Genomic DNA, 15,717 nt, shown 5'->3' on the forward strand with positions numbered 1-15,717 from the left:
AATACATTAGGGTTGTATCTACATTTTCACCATTACAAAAAATGAACACTCTTTATGTCTTTTTGTGAACATGTGCAAGTTTCTCTATGGTTTATAGTTGATTTTTGTTATTTGCAGTAGTTGTGTTTTATAAAGTCACTGTGAACACTGAATTAGCAGATAGTGTACCATTGTTCCTAGAGGAAACACAGGGTTAGGTCCCTGCAAGCCTCTGGTCACAATATTTTTGTCAACCAATCAATTAATAACCTTGTTTTATGTGTGTTTCTGCTTAAAGACACCTTATTTAATATACATGTTGTTGATTCACTAACATTGAACTCACAGTCAACAGTACTATGACTCATGCCTGAACAAAGTGTATCTAACATACGCTTTTTCCATAAGGCACATCACAGCCTTCTTGAATTTAGGAACAGAAGACAGCACTTCAGCATATACTTGGGGGCCATTTTAAACAATTAAATCAGCAACAAAAAGCACAAAATGCAAATTGAAACAAATGGCACTAAATCGACCATGAAAAGGATGCTTGTTTGCAAACAAAACAAGAAGGCAGAGTGTCGCCTTGTTTGACCTCAGCTGGGACTGTGTACATCAAGGGATGCAAACTTTTGCCACTCTCTGTCTACAAGTGACTGTGAAAGCACTGTGGATACTGATTTGAGGATTACAAATAAATTTTAGCAAGTAGGCAAATTTGCAAATATGGGATCTGTGAGTAATGAGGATCAACTACACTTAAAAGTAGTAATCCTCGATATTAACTTATAGCCATCTTCAGATTTATTAGGTGTTGGCATATTATTGCTCAAAATGGTTGTACCTATTTCACTTCATTCCTAAATTTCACTCCATCAAATGTCCCCACATCATTTCCAACCCTTGGTATTATTACTATTTTTAACTTCTGTCAATCCAAGGCACATAAAAGGGCAATTTGTGGTTGGTTACTTCAATTTGGATTTATCAGATTACTAGTGAGACTGAGAACCCCTTTATATGTTTTGTCCTTTATGAACTGCCCAGATGCTCTTTTCCCATTTTCCTATTGTTTGCCAATTGGTTGGTTTTGGCTATCCTTGGGTACCAATCTCAACATATAAATTTTAGAATAAGTTTGCCCAGTTTTATAAAAAATTCTGTTGGAAAATTTATTAGAATTGCATCGATTTTTTAGGTCAATTTGAGAAGAATTAGCATGGTTGAAAGATTTATTACTATCTTCTTTTATGTGTTTCAGGGATGTTTTGTGATTTTTCTCTGTTAGAATATTGTACATTTGGGGATTAAATTTATTTCTACCCATTATGCAGTTTTTGTTATTATAATTTATATATCTATCCATACCATTTTCTAATTGATTACTGTTGCTATAGGGCTCATTACTGAAAAACATTCCAGTTTTATTGAGATATAATTGACATATTATATTCATTTAAAGTGTACAACATAATGATTTGATATATGTATATACTGCCAAATGATTACCACAATAAGTTTAGTTAATATTCATCACTTCACATAGTTATAATTTTTTCTTGTGATGAAAACTTTTAAGATCTACTCTCTTAGCAACTTTCAAATATACTATTAGTATTGTTAACTATAGTTACCATACTGTACATTACATCCCAGAACTTATTTATCTTATAACTGGAAGTCTGTAACTTTTGACCACTTTCACTGATTCCCCCACCCCACCCCCAACCCCCACCTCTGGAAATCTGTTCTCTGTTTCTAGGAGTTTGTTTTTTTAAGACTCCACATATAACTGAGATTATACAGTAACTTTCTCTGTTCACTTGGCGTAATGTCTTCAGGGTACATCCATATTATCATACATGCAGGATCGCCTTCTTTTTTTTGTGGCTGAATAATAGTCCATTTTATATATATATTATATATATAATATATATATTATATATATATATTTTATATATATATAATATATATATATCACATTTTCTTTATCCAATCATCTGCTGATGGACACAGACCATGGTTTGTTTTCCATGTCTTAGCTACTGTAAATAATTCTACAATGAACATGGGGGTGCAGATATCTCAAGATAATGATTTTGTTTCCTTTGGATATGTAATGTACCCAGAAGTGGAACTGCTGGACTATATAGTAGCTTTAACTTTAATTTATTGAGGAACCTCCATACATTTTTTCATGACTGCACCAATTTACATTCCCATACTACTAAAGTTTTTATGTTAATGTTTTATCTGGAAACACTGAGCTCTCTTTTTTATTTTTGATTATTGTCTGTAGATACTGTTGGGTTTTTTCCCACATAGATGTGGCAGAAATGACTAATTATGGTCCCAGCACCCATTCACCATATTTTCATTATGGTAAAAGACCTTTCCCCAGTACACACACCTGTTTTAGCTAAGCACATGCCCAGCAGCTAGAAATTAAATATTTTAGTCTCCCTTGCAAGTATGTGATTAAGTTCTGGGTCTTCTGTTTTTGTTTTTGATTTTGGTTTTTTAAGTGGTAAGCCTAGAATATCCAGTAAAAAGTGGAATGGTAGCAGAAAAGTGGGCATCCTTGTTTTGTATCTGACTTAATGGAACTATCTCTGAACTTTAAAAATATGAAATTTACCAGAGCTTTTGGATAGATATATTGACCATCTTGATTATGAGATTTTCCTTTTGTTTTATTTATTTTTATCATAAGTGTTACATCACATCCAGTGCCTTTTCTGAATTGTATTACATCTAAATTTTTTGTGTGCCTCCTGTTTCCCTCAGCTACCTCCTTCTTTTCTCTCCTGGTTGGTGCTCCAAACAACGGAATCTCCTCTCTGCTTCTGGACTTGGATGAAATGCCACATGACAGGGCTTAGAATTGGCTTCTTTAGCAGTCACCATCTTACCAGGTGTACAAAAGTATCAGGTCTCTGTGGGATAGACCATGACCAATACGAAACAAAAGTGAAGAGGCAAACAGGCAGATAAACTTACCCTCCTTTTGCCCCTCTATAGAACTGCTCAACGGGGCACTTTCCTCTTGTAAACTTTTTGTGTAAATCCCCATAAGCTAAGGTAACATGCTTGAATGTCTTTGCAATGTATTTGGAAGTTGTGGCTAATATGACAACACAACTGCTTCACATCTTTCCTTGCCTGATATTACCTATTTTCCTCACTCTCCCTGCTGATATCTGTACCCCTCAAAGTGTCACCTTTGTAATAAGCACCCCAGACTCTGCTTTCTAGCAGATCCAGCCTAGGGTACTCAGGCCAAAAGCTATCACATTTACTAAGACAATGGTAACATTTTTCTCTTTTAATCTCTGGTATTAATATAGTGATATATACGGATATACAGACTGATGTCGACCCATCCTTCACCCTCAGGATAAATTCTTCTTGGACATGATATATTTCTAAAATACTGCATTTCATATGTTAGTATTTCATTTAGGGATTATTCATTTATGATTCTAGGTGAGATTAGTCTATAGTAGCCTTTTCTTTAAACTCTGAGTATTGGTTGTGGTATCAAGGTAATATAGCTAAAAACAGTCTATAGCTTTTCTTTCTTTTTGTGTTCTCTGAAATATGCATAAGACAGGGATTACCAGTTCATTGATGTTTGATGAAACTTGTGTTCAAATTTTATTGGCCTGATGAATTTCTTATACTTGAGAATTACAGAATTGATGGAGGCATATTTTTAACTACCAAGTCTATTTCTTTAATGGATATTGGCTCACTGTGGTTTACTATGTCATGTTCAGCCAATAAAATCTTAAGTATTAAAATGGCTTACATAAAAAATGCAGTTTGAAATCTATGGAACAGCAAAACAGATTCATGCCCTATGATCCAGTAAAATTCCACTTCAATGTAGTTTTTTGACTGAAATTATCATAAATATACACAAAATTTATACATAGTGATGGAAGTTCAATAGAGCATTTATTATAATACCAATAATTTTGGAAACAATATAAAGATTAAAAAACAGATTGTTTTTAGCAAGGTATTATATCCACTCAGTTGAACACCATATAGCCAAAAAAATTTATATTCTTGAAGAATATTTAGAGAGTGTAAGAAAACTGTGGGTTGGAAGGTGAGAAAAGATTATATATTCTATCACTTAATTTTGTTTGCAAATGGTAAGAGAGAGGGAGGGAGGAAGGAAGGGGGAGAGAGAGAGAATAAAAGACTCATAGTATGTATACCAAAGTTTTAACCTTGCTATATTTTTCATTAAAATTTTACACATATATTTTATCATGAACATTTTGTCATCAGGAGAAAACATATTATAAAATATTTTTAAAAGCAGCCGCATAGCAGAGGGAGATCAGCTCAGTGCTTTGTGACCACCTGGAGGGGTGGGATAGGGACGGTGGGAAGGAGGGAGACGCTAAAGGGAAGAGGTATGGGAACATATGTATATGTATAACTGACTCACTTTGTTATAAAGCAAAAACTAACACACTATTGTAAAGCAATTATACTCCAATAAAGATGTAAAAAAAAAAAAAAAAAGTTCATTCCTGGGAGGCTTCCAGGATGATGGCGGAAGAGTAAGACCCGGAGATCAACTTCCTCCCGACAGATACACCAGAAATACATCTTACACGTGGGACAACTCCTACAGAACACCTACTGAACGCTGGCATAAGACCTCAGACCTCCCAAAAGGCAAGAACACCCCCACATACCTGGGTAGGGCAAAAGAAAAAAGAATAAACAGAGACAAAAGGATAGGGATGGGACCGGCACCAGTGGGAGGGAGCTGTGAAGGAGGGAAGGTTTCCACACACTAGGAAGCCCCTTCGCAGGCAGAGACTGCAGGTGGCAGATGGGGAAAGCTTCGGAGGCGCGGAGGAGAGCGCAGCAACAGGGGTACGGGGGGCAAAGCGGGGAGAGATTCCCACACAGAGGATCGGTGCTGACCAGCACTCACTAGCCCGAGAGGCTTGTCTGCTCACCCGCCGGGGCGGGCGGGGTTGGGAGTTGAGGTTCGGGCTTCGGTCGGAGCACCGGGAGAGGACTGGGGTTGGCGATGTGAACACAGCCTGTGGGGGGTTAGTGCCCCACGGCCAGCCAGGAGGGAGTCCGGGGAAAAAGTCTGGACCTGCCTAAGAGGCAAGAGACATTTTCTTCCCTCCTTGTTTCCTGGTGCGCGAGGAGAGGGGATTAAGAGCGCTGCTTAAAGGAGCTCCAGAGACGGGCGCGCGCTGCGGCTAACAGCGCAGACCACACAGACAGGCATGAGACGCTAATGCTGCTGCCGCCGCCACCAAGAAGCCTGTGTGCGAGCACAGGTCACTATCCACACCCTCCTTCCGGGGAGCCTGTGCAGCCAGCCACTGCCAGGGTCCCGGGATCCAGGGACAACTCCCCCGGGAGAACGCACGGCGGGCCTCAGGCTGGTGCAACGTCACGCCGGCCTCTGCCGTGCCCCTCCCTCCCCCCCGGCCTGAGTGAGCCAGAGTCCCCCAAGCAGTTGCTCCTTTAACCCCGTCCTGTCTGAGCGAAGAACAGACGCCCTCTGGCGACCTACACACAGAGGCGGGGCCAAATCCAAAGCTGAGCCCCTGGGAGCTATGAGAACAAAGAAGAGAAAGGGAAATCTCTCCCAGCAGCCTCAGAAGCAGCAGATTAAAGCTCCACAATCAACTTGATGTACTCTTTATCTGTGGAATACATGAATAGACGACGAATCATCCCAAATTGAGGAGGTGAACGTTCAGAGCAAGATTTATGATATTTTCCCTTTTTCCTCTTTTTGTGAGTGTGTATGTGTATGCTTCTGTGTGAGATTTTGTCTGTATAGCTTTGCTTCCACCATTTTTCCTAGGATTCTATCCGGCCGTTTTTTTTAATTCTTTTTTCTTAATAATTATTTTTTATTTTAATAACTTTATCTTATTTTACTTTATCTTCTTTCCTTCCTTCCTTCCTTCCTTCCTGCCTTCCTTCCTTCCTTCCTTCCTTCCCTCCTTTAGACAACGAATCATCCCAAATTGAGGAGGTGGACTTTGAGAGCAAGACTTATGATTTTTTCCGCTTTTCCTCTTTTTGTGAGTGTGTATGTGTATGCTTCTGTGTGACATTTTGTCTGTATATCTCTGCTTCCACCACTTGTCCTAGGGTTGTATCCATCCACTTTTTTTGTTTTTCTAACTTTTTTTCTTAATAATTTTTTTATTTTAATAAATTTATTATATTTTATTTTACTTTATCTTCTTTCCTTTTTTCCTTCCTTCCCTCCTTCCTTCCTCCCTCCCTCCATCCCTTCTTTATTTCTTTCCTTCTTTCATTCTTTCTTTCTTTCTTTCTCTCTTCTTCTACTAATTATTTCTATCTACTTTTTCTCCCTTTTATTCTGAGCCGTGTGGATGAAAGGCTCTTGGTGCTGCAGCCAGGAGTCAGTGCTGTGCCTCTGAGGTGGGAGAGCCAACTCACAGGACACTGGTCCACGAGAGACCTCCCAGCTCCACATAATATCAAATGGCAAAAATGTCCCAGAGATCTCCATCTCAACAACAGCACCCAGCTTCACTCAACGACCAGCAACCTACAATGCTGGACATCCTATGCCATAACAACTAGCAAGACAGGAACACAACCCCACCCATTAGCAGAGAGTCTGCCTAAAATCATAATAAGTCCACAGACACCACAAAACACACCACCAAACGTGGACCTGCCCACCAGAAAGACAAGGTCCATCCTCATCCACCAGAACACAGACACAGTCCCCTCCACCAGGAAGCCTACACAACCCACTGAACCAACCTTAGCCACTGGGGACAGACACCAAAAACAATGGGAACTATGAACATGCAGCCTGCAAATAGGAGGCCCCAAACACAGTAAGATAAGCAAAATGAGAAGACAGAAAAACACACAGCAGATGAAGGAGCAAGATAAAAACCGACCAGACCTAACAAATGAAGAGGAAATAGGCAGTCTACCTGAAAAATAATTCAGAATAATGATGGTAAAAATGATCCAAAATCTTGGAAATAGAATAGACAAAATGCAAGAACATTTAACAAGGACCTAGAAGAACTAAAGATGAAACAAACCACGATGTAAAACACAATAAAAGATATTAAAAATACTCTAGATGGGATCAATAGCAGAATGACTGAGGCAGAAAAACGGATAAGTGACCTGGAAGATAAAATAGTGGAAATAACTACTGCAGAGCAGAATAAAGAAAAAAGAATGAAAGAACTGGGGACAGTCTCAGAGACTTCTGGGACAACATTAAACGCACCAACATTCGAATTATAGGTGTTCCAGAAGAAGTGAAAAAGAAAGGGACCGGGAAAATATTTGGAGAGATTATAGTTGAAAACTTCCCTAATATGGGAAAGGAAACAGTTAATCAAGTCCAGGAAGCACAGAGAGTCCCATACAGGAGAAATACGCCAAGACACATATTAATCAAACTGTTAAAAATTAAATACAAAGAAAACATAGTAAAAGCAGCAAGGGAAAAACAACAAATAACACACAAGGGAATCCCCATAAGGTTAACAGCTGATCTCTCAGCAGAAACTCTGCAAGCCAAAAGGGACTGGCAGGACATATTTAAAGTGATGAAGGAGAAAAACCTGAAACCAATATTACTCTACCAAGCAAGGATCTCATTCAGAGTTGATGGAGAAATTAAAATCTTTACAGACAAGCAAAAGCTGAGAGAGTTCAGCACCACCAAACCATCCTTACAACAACTGGTAAAGGAACTTCTCTAGGCAAGAAACACAAGAGAAGGAAAAGACCTACAATAACGAAGCAAAAACAATTAAGAAAATGGAAATAGGAACATACATGTTGATAACTACCTTAAATGTAAATGGACGAAATGCTCCCACCAAAAGACACAGATCAGCTGAATGGATACAAAAACAAGACCCATAAATTTGCGGTCTAGAAGAGACCCACTTCAGACCTAGAGACACATACAGACTGAAAGTAAGGGGATCAAAAAAGATATTTCATGCAAATGGAAACCAAAAGAAAGCTGGAGTAGTAATTCTCATATCAGACAAAATAGACTTTAAAATAAAGACTATTAGAAGAGACAAAGAAGGACACTACATAATGATCAAGGGATCGATCCTAGAAGATATAACAATTGTAAATATTTATGCACCCAACGTAGGAGCACCTCAATACATAAGGCAAATACTAACAGCCAGAAAAGGGGAAATCGACAGTAACACATTCATAGTAGGGGACTATAACACCCCACTTTCACCAATGGACAGATCATCCAAAATGAAAAGAAATAAGGAAACACAAGCTTTAAATATTACACTAACAAGATGGACTTAATTGATATTTATAGGACATTCCATCCAAAAACAACAGAATACACATTTTTCTCAAGTGCTCATGGAACATTCTCCAGGATAGATCATATCTTGGGTCACAAATCAAACCTTGGTAAATTTAAGAAAATTGAAATTGCATCAAGTATCTTTTCCGACCACAACGCTATGAGACTAGATATCAATTACATGAAAAGATCTGTAAAAAATAATACAAACACATGGAAGGTAAACAATACACTACTTAATAATGAAGTGATCACTGAAGAAATCACAGAGGAAATTAAAAAATAGCTAGAAACAAATGACAATGGAGACAAAACGACCCAAAATCTGTGGGATGCAGCAAAAGCAGTTCTAAGAGGGAAGTTTAGAGCAATACAATCATACCTTAAGGTAACATCTCGAATAAACAACCTAACCTTGCACCTCAAGCAATTAGAGAAAGAAGAACAAAAAAACCCCGAAGTTAGCAAAAGGAAAGAAATCATAGAAATCAGATAAGAAATAAATGAAAAAGAAATGAAGGAAACAATAGCAAAGATCAATAAAACTAAAAGCTCGTTCTTTGAGAAGATAAACAAAATTGATAAACGATTAGCCAGACTCATCAAGAAAAAAAGGGAGAAGACTCAAATCAATAGAATCAGAAATGAAAAAGGAGAAATAACAACTGACACTGTAGAAATACAAAACATCATGAGAGATTACTACAAGCAACTCTATGCCAATAAAATGGACAACCTGGAAGAAATGGACAAATTCTTAGAAATGCACAACCTGCCAAGACTGAATCAGGAAGAAATAGAAAATATGAACAGACCAATCACAAGCACTGAAATTGAAACTGATTAAAAATCTTTCAACAAACAAAAGCTCAGGACCAGATGGCTTCACAGGCAAATTCTTTCAAACATTTAGAGAAGGGCTAACACCTATCCTTCTCAAACTCTTCCAAAATATAGCAGAGGGAGGAACACTCCCAAACTCATTCTACAAGGCCACCATCACCTTGATACCAACACCAGACAAGGATGTCACACAGAAAGAAAACTACAGGCCAATATCACTGATGAACATAGATGCAAAAATCCTCAACCAAATACTAGCAAACAGAATCCAACAGCACATTAAAAGGATCATACAACATGATCAAGTGGGGTTTATTCCAGGAATGCAAGGATTCTTTAATACACGCAAATCAATCAACGTGATACACCATATTAACAAATTGAAGGAGAAAAACCATATGATCATCTCAATAGATGCAGAGAAATCTTTCGACAAAATTCAACACCCATTTATGATTAAAACCCTGCAGAAAGTAGGCATAGAAGGAACTTTCCTCCACATAATAAAGGCCATATATGACAAGTCCGCAGCCAACATCGTCTTGAATGGTGAAAAACTGAAAGCATTTCCACTAAGATCAGGAACAAGACAAGGTTGCCCACTCTCATCACTCTTATTCAACATAGTTTTGGAAGTTTTAGCCACAGAAATCAGAGAAGAAAAGGAATCCAAATCGGAAAAGAAGTAAAACTGTCACTGTTTGCAGATGACATGATACTATACATAGAGAATCCTAAAGATGCTACCAGAAAACTACTAGAGCTAATCAATGAATTTGGTAAAGTAGCAGGATACAAAATTACTGCACAGAAATCTCTGGCATTCCTATACACTAATGATGAAAAATCTGAAAGTGAAATCAAGAAAACACTCCCATTTACCATTGCAACAAAAATAATAAAATATCTAGGAATAAACCTACCTAAGGAGAAAAAAGACCTGTATGCAGAAAATTATAAGACACTGATGAAAGAAATTAAAGATGATATAAATAGATGGAGAGCTATACCATGTTCTTGGACTGGAAGAATCAACATTGTGAAAATGACTCTACTACCCAAAGCAATCTACAGATTCAATGCAATCTCTATCAAACTACCATTGGTATTTTTCACAGAACTAGAACAAAAAATTTCACAATTTGTATGGAAACACAAAAGGCCCCAAATAGCCAAAGCAATCTTGAGAACGAAAAACGGAGCTGGAGGAATCAGGCTCCCTGACTTCAGACTATACTACAAAGCTACAGTAATCAAGACAGTATGGTACCGGCACAAAAACAGAAATATAGATCAATGGAACAGGGTAAAAAGCCCAGAGATAAACACATGCACATATGGTCACCTTATCTTTGATAAAGGAGGCAGGTATGTACAGTGGAGAAAGGACAGCCTCTTCAATAAGTGGTGCTGGGAAAACTGGACAGGTACATGTAAAAGTATGAGATTAGATCACTCCTTAACACCATACACAAAAATAAACTCAAAATGGATTGAAGACCTAAATGTAATGCCAGAAACTATCAAATTCTTAGAGGAAAACATAGGCAGAACACTCTATGACATAAATCACAGTAAGATCCTTTTTGACCCACCTCCTAGAGAAATGCAAATAAAAACAAAAATAAACAAAAATGGATCTAATGAAACTTCAAAGCTTTTGCACAGCAAAGGAAACCATAAACAAGACCAAAAGACAACCCTCAGAATGGGAGAAAATATTTGCAAATGAAGCAACCGACAAAGGATTAATCTCCAAAATTTACAAGCAGCTCATGCAGCTCAATAACAAGAAAACAAACAACCCAATCCAAAAATGGGCAGAAGACCTAAATAGACATTTCTCCAAAGAAGATATACAGACTGCCAACAAACACATGAAAGAATGCTCAACATCATTAATCATTAGAGAAATGCAAATCAAAACTACAATGAGATATCATCTCACACCAGTCAGAATGGCCATCATCAAAAAATCTAGAAACAATAAATGCTGGAGAGGGTGTGGAGAAAAGGGAACACTCTTGCACTGCTGATGGGAATGTGAATTGGTTCAGCCACTATGGAGAACAGTATGGAGGTTCCTTAAAAAACTACAAATAGAACTACCATACGACCCAGCAATCCCACTACTGGGCATATACCCTGAGAAAACCGAAATTCAAAAAGAGTCATGTACCAAAATGTTCATTGCAGCTCTATTTACAATAGCCCGGAGATGGAAGCAACCTAAGTGCCCATCATCGGATGAATGGATAAAGAAGATGTGGCACATATATACAATGGAATATTACCCAGCCATAAAAAGAAACGAAATTGAGCTATTTGTAATGAGGTGGATAGACCTAGAGTCTGTCATACAGAGTGAAGTAAGTCAGAAAGAAAAAGACAAATACCGTATGCTAACACATATATATGGAATTTAAGGAAAAAAATGTCATGAAGAACCTAGGGGTAAAGCAGAAATAAAGTCGCAGACCTCCTAGAGAACGGACTTGAGGTTATGGGGGGGGGAAGGGTGAGCTGTGATAGGGCGAGAGAGAGTCATGGGCATATACACACTAACAAACGTAGTAAGGTAGATAGCTAGTGGGAAGCAGCCGCATGGCACAGGGATATTGGCGCAGTGCTTTGTGACAGCCTGGAGGGGTGGGATAGGGAGGGTGGGAGGGAGGGAGACGCAAGAGGGAAGACATATGGGAACATATGTTTATGTATGACTGATTCACTTTGTTATAAAGCAGAAACTAACACACCATTGTAAAGCAATTATACCCCAATAAAGATGTTAAAAAAAAAATAGCTACTGGGAAGCAGCTGCATAGCATAGGAAGATCAGCTCAGTGCTTTGTGACCACCTAGAGGGGTAGGATAGGGAGGTTGGGAGGGAGACGCAAGAGGGAGGAGATATGGGGATATTTGTATATGTATAGCTTATTCACTTTGTTATAAAGCAGAAACTAACACACCAATGTAAAGCAATTATACTCCAAAAAGATGTTAAAAAAAAAAAAGACTTTCATTGAGGAAAGCAAAACCTATAATGGGAAAATAATCCACCCCAGGTAGCAAAGCTCTTTTTGACTTCGTGCCTTCCAACTCCGTCACTTAGTTATTCACTCACCAGATATTTGTTAGGGTCCTGCTAATGGTGGGAGACATTGCAGAGGATCAAAGATTTGTTGCACACAACCCCTGTTCTCCAGGAGCTTATTCTAGCAGAAGAGTTCTGAAATCAAGTGATTCTACTGCGTATTCTGTGTCCCCTCCCCAGACCCGCTGATTAAGAACTGGGGCTACAGTCCAGAATGCTATTTTTAGCAAGCCCTTCAGGGGTTCTGACACATGTGATGCTTAAGAACCACTGCTCTATCCTAAACTCTTTGAAGTTAGATATTTGGAATGAAATTCTAGCTCTCCTATGTGCCAGCTATGTGACCTTTGACAATCGACGTACCTTCCTAAGCTTCAATTCTTCTGTATAAAAAATAGAGTTAATAATAAGTATTCCTGCATTCCCCAATCTGGTGGGTTTTATAATGAATGAAATGAAATAAATGCAAGTATCTAGAGCAGTGAGGCTCCATAAATGATACCTGGATGCAAACTGGCCATAAGCTGTTAATCAGGCAACAGTTCTCTGACCAAAACCAATGAGTTAGCAAAGAAGACTGGAGAGACTGGGGTTAACACATCCAGAGGTCCATAGGAGCCAGTCATCCCTGGGCACCAAAGATCAAAAACATCAAACAATAGGGAAATGACTCAGTGCAATATTTCAACATCTAGGCAGCAGGGGTACCAGAAGGGTGAGAGAGAAAAGGCAGGCTGTTTCTAATCAAAACCCATGAAAGAAAAATCACAAACTCAAACACTGCCCTTTCAGAACAGACTACCAGTCACAGCCACCAGCTTCCTAAACATTTCCAACTACAAACTGGCACTTGCCATCTACCTCATCTGCAGCTCATTATTTCAACACCCCCTGAAAGGAGTTCAAGGTGGAGATCAGAAATGAGGCACTCTGTGCTTTAGGAAAAACTGGCAGAACTGGTCTTCAGATAGTTAGATATTTTCAGGAGAAGATTTTATGAGCCCAATTCTTGCATCTCCTCATATCTAGAAAAGCACTGAAATAATTAACAGTGACACCTGCTCCTCGTGACTAGCAGCAAGGCTCTGCCAAAATGTGTGCTCCACTGCACGTCCCCCCTTCACTAAAATCATATATAACACTGATCTTCCCCCCATCCCTCTGGAGCAGTTTCTCAGAGATATCTGAAATGCTGTCTCCCACGCTATAGTCCTCATTTTGCCCCAGATAAAACTTAACTCACAATTCTCATGTTGTGCCTTTTTTTTTCGGTCGACAACATTCTCATCCAAGGACCACTATAAAAGGGGGAAAGTGAAATTCCCAATTAAAAAAAGTCTCTCTTCCACCCAGTCTAACTTGCTTGTGTAACATCGAAGTGTGATGGCGCCTCTCAAAAACAGTAGAAGACACAAAGAATGTTTTCCACTCTCAGATGCAATTTAGGGCAAAATCCTTTTGCACCCCTTCATCGCCCCACCTACTCTCGTATAACACCACCTAAATTAAAATGTCATACAGTGCCCTGAATTACAGTGACAGTGAGCTATGAATACAAATGCCTAAAAGAAACTTCTTCTTTTGAATGACTAACCCCATTATTTTAAGAAATATATCTTCTGAATACTAAAACCCAATGGCAAATTCAAGTAATATGTCAAACTATGTGGTGCTTCTAAAGATTCAGGTCATTCATATGATTCAGCCTTGAAAAGAAAATAATTGTGAGTCTGACAATATACTATGTGAGAAGAGAAAGAGAGAGATGGAGAGAGAGAACACACTATTGTTAGGGGAAACACTGACTGAAACCGCCCACCCTGGCCAGGCAAGATAGTAGCCACTTGCACGGGTTATCTTACAACAGGAGGTCCTGGTAAAGAACTCAGAACTAATAAGCTACCACCAACTGGGAGAATTCTGGAAAGGTCAAACGGAGAGAGGAGACTCCAGTCCATATGTCCTACCGGCCTCCCAGAATCTTTTTTGCTGGAATCCATCTCGGCTTAGTGATGCTCGCGCCATCAGGAATGACCCTGAGTCATAATGATTGGCCAGAGACAACCTGGAAACTAACCCCACTACCGTAAAACCCAAGACTGTGAGCCACATGGCAGAGCAGTTCTCCTGGGTTCCCTTACCCTGCTGCTCTCCACCCACGTGCCCCTTCCCAATAATGTCTCTTGCTTTGTTTGCACGTTTGTCTCCTCAGACAATTAATTTCCGAGTGTTAGACAAGAGCCTACTCTCGGGTCCTGGAAGGGGTCCCCCTTACTGCAACACTCACTGTCAATGCTGAATACCACAATATATAATCATATTCGTTTAGAAAACTATGCTGATAATTTTTAATTATAATTAAAATTATAATTTTAATTTTTAGAAAAAACTGCTGATAATATCTTCTGACAATGTTTTCATGTGATATTGGGTTTACCTTGAAATCAACTCTGTGTATTGGAAATATCCATTACCATAACTTTTATCAGAACAAGAAATGTTGATTATAGCTGGTCAAAACTTTAGAGATGAACAAGGCAAACTCAGGATCTCACAAGACACAGAGGCCCAGAAATGTTCAATGGCTGCTCTAAGGCCACAGGGGTGGGTGGTTAGAAGCAGAGCTAGGACTAGTATCTTGATCACCTGGATCTTCATCAGGGACACTTTGTTCCATGTGAACATGATTTTGCAAAGAGAGAGAACTACAAAAAACCCTCTTTAGAGTTATTATGACTCATAGAATGATTTTTTTTCCTTAAGGAATCATTTCACAGTACTGTATTATAATCTGAACATACTTATATCCTAAAGGATTGAGTTTCAGTAGCTCCTCTGTGACTCTAGGCAGGTAACTTCATCACTCTGAGCCTTAGTTTCAACACTGGTGAAAAATCTGTAATTCTGGTTAACTCCCAGCGTTGCTGCGAGGAACAAACATGTGTGATATTGCCTGACCCAGGAATCCATCCAAAGTAGCACTCAGTCAATATGCATTATCATAAGGCCAAAAGGAATGGAGTTGGGCCACTTACACACTGAGTGGGCTAAGTTATAGCCTTTCCAATGACCTGAGTGGTCAGCTAGGACCTCTGGCTGAAAGGAAACAGTCATTAGAATATGCATTCACTGCATTACCCCATTACAAGCAAGCACGTCATGCTTCTCCAAAAGTATCCTCCTCTCCCTTCTCTGTTGTCTATTCCTGACTCTCAAGATCCAAACCTAGTAGACTGAAGGAAGATAATGAAGGGAGCTTATGGTCTCTAATCACAATCCACAAAACATGGCCTTAAAGAAAGACCAAAAAAAAAAGAAAAGAAAAAGAATATGTATGTGTGTATAACTGAATCACTTTGCTGTACACCAGAAACTGTAACTGAGCAGGACCCTATGGAGTCTTCCTGGGATTGGCCTCTCCCTCATATCCTCTGCTTTAACT

The 15,717-nt window shown here is 39.0% G+C and overlaps 1 protein-coding gene across 2 annotated transcripts in view; it reads right to left on the bottom strand.

The window, feature by feature from the left end:
- CPNE4 (copine 4) overlaps positions 1-15,717 on the bottom strand; it is a 577,135-nt gene that overhangs the window by 481,937 nt on the left and 79,481 nt on the right. The gene's annotated exons all lie outside the window — the stretch shown is intronic.

The sequence above is a fragment of the Orcinus orca genome, chromosome 5 (genome assembly GCF_937001465.1).
Source record: "Orcinus orca chromosome 5, mOrcOrc1.1, whole genome shotgun sequence".
Taxonomy (NCBI): domain Eukaryota; kingdom Metazoa; phylum Chordata; class Mammalia; order Artiodactyla; family Delphinidae; genus Orcinus; species Orcinus orca.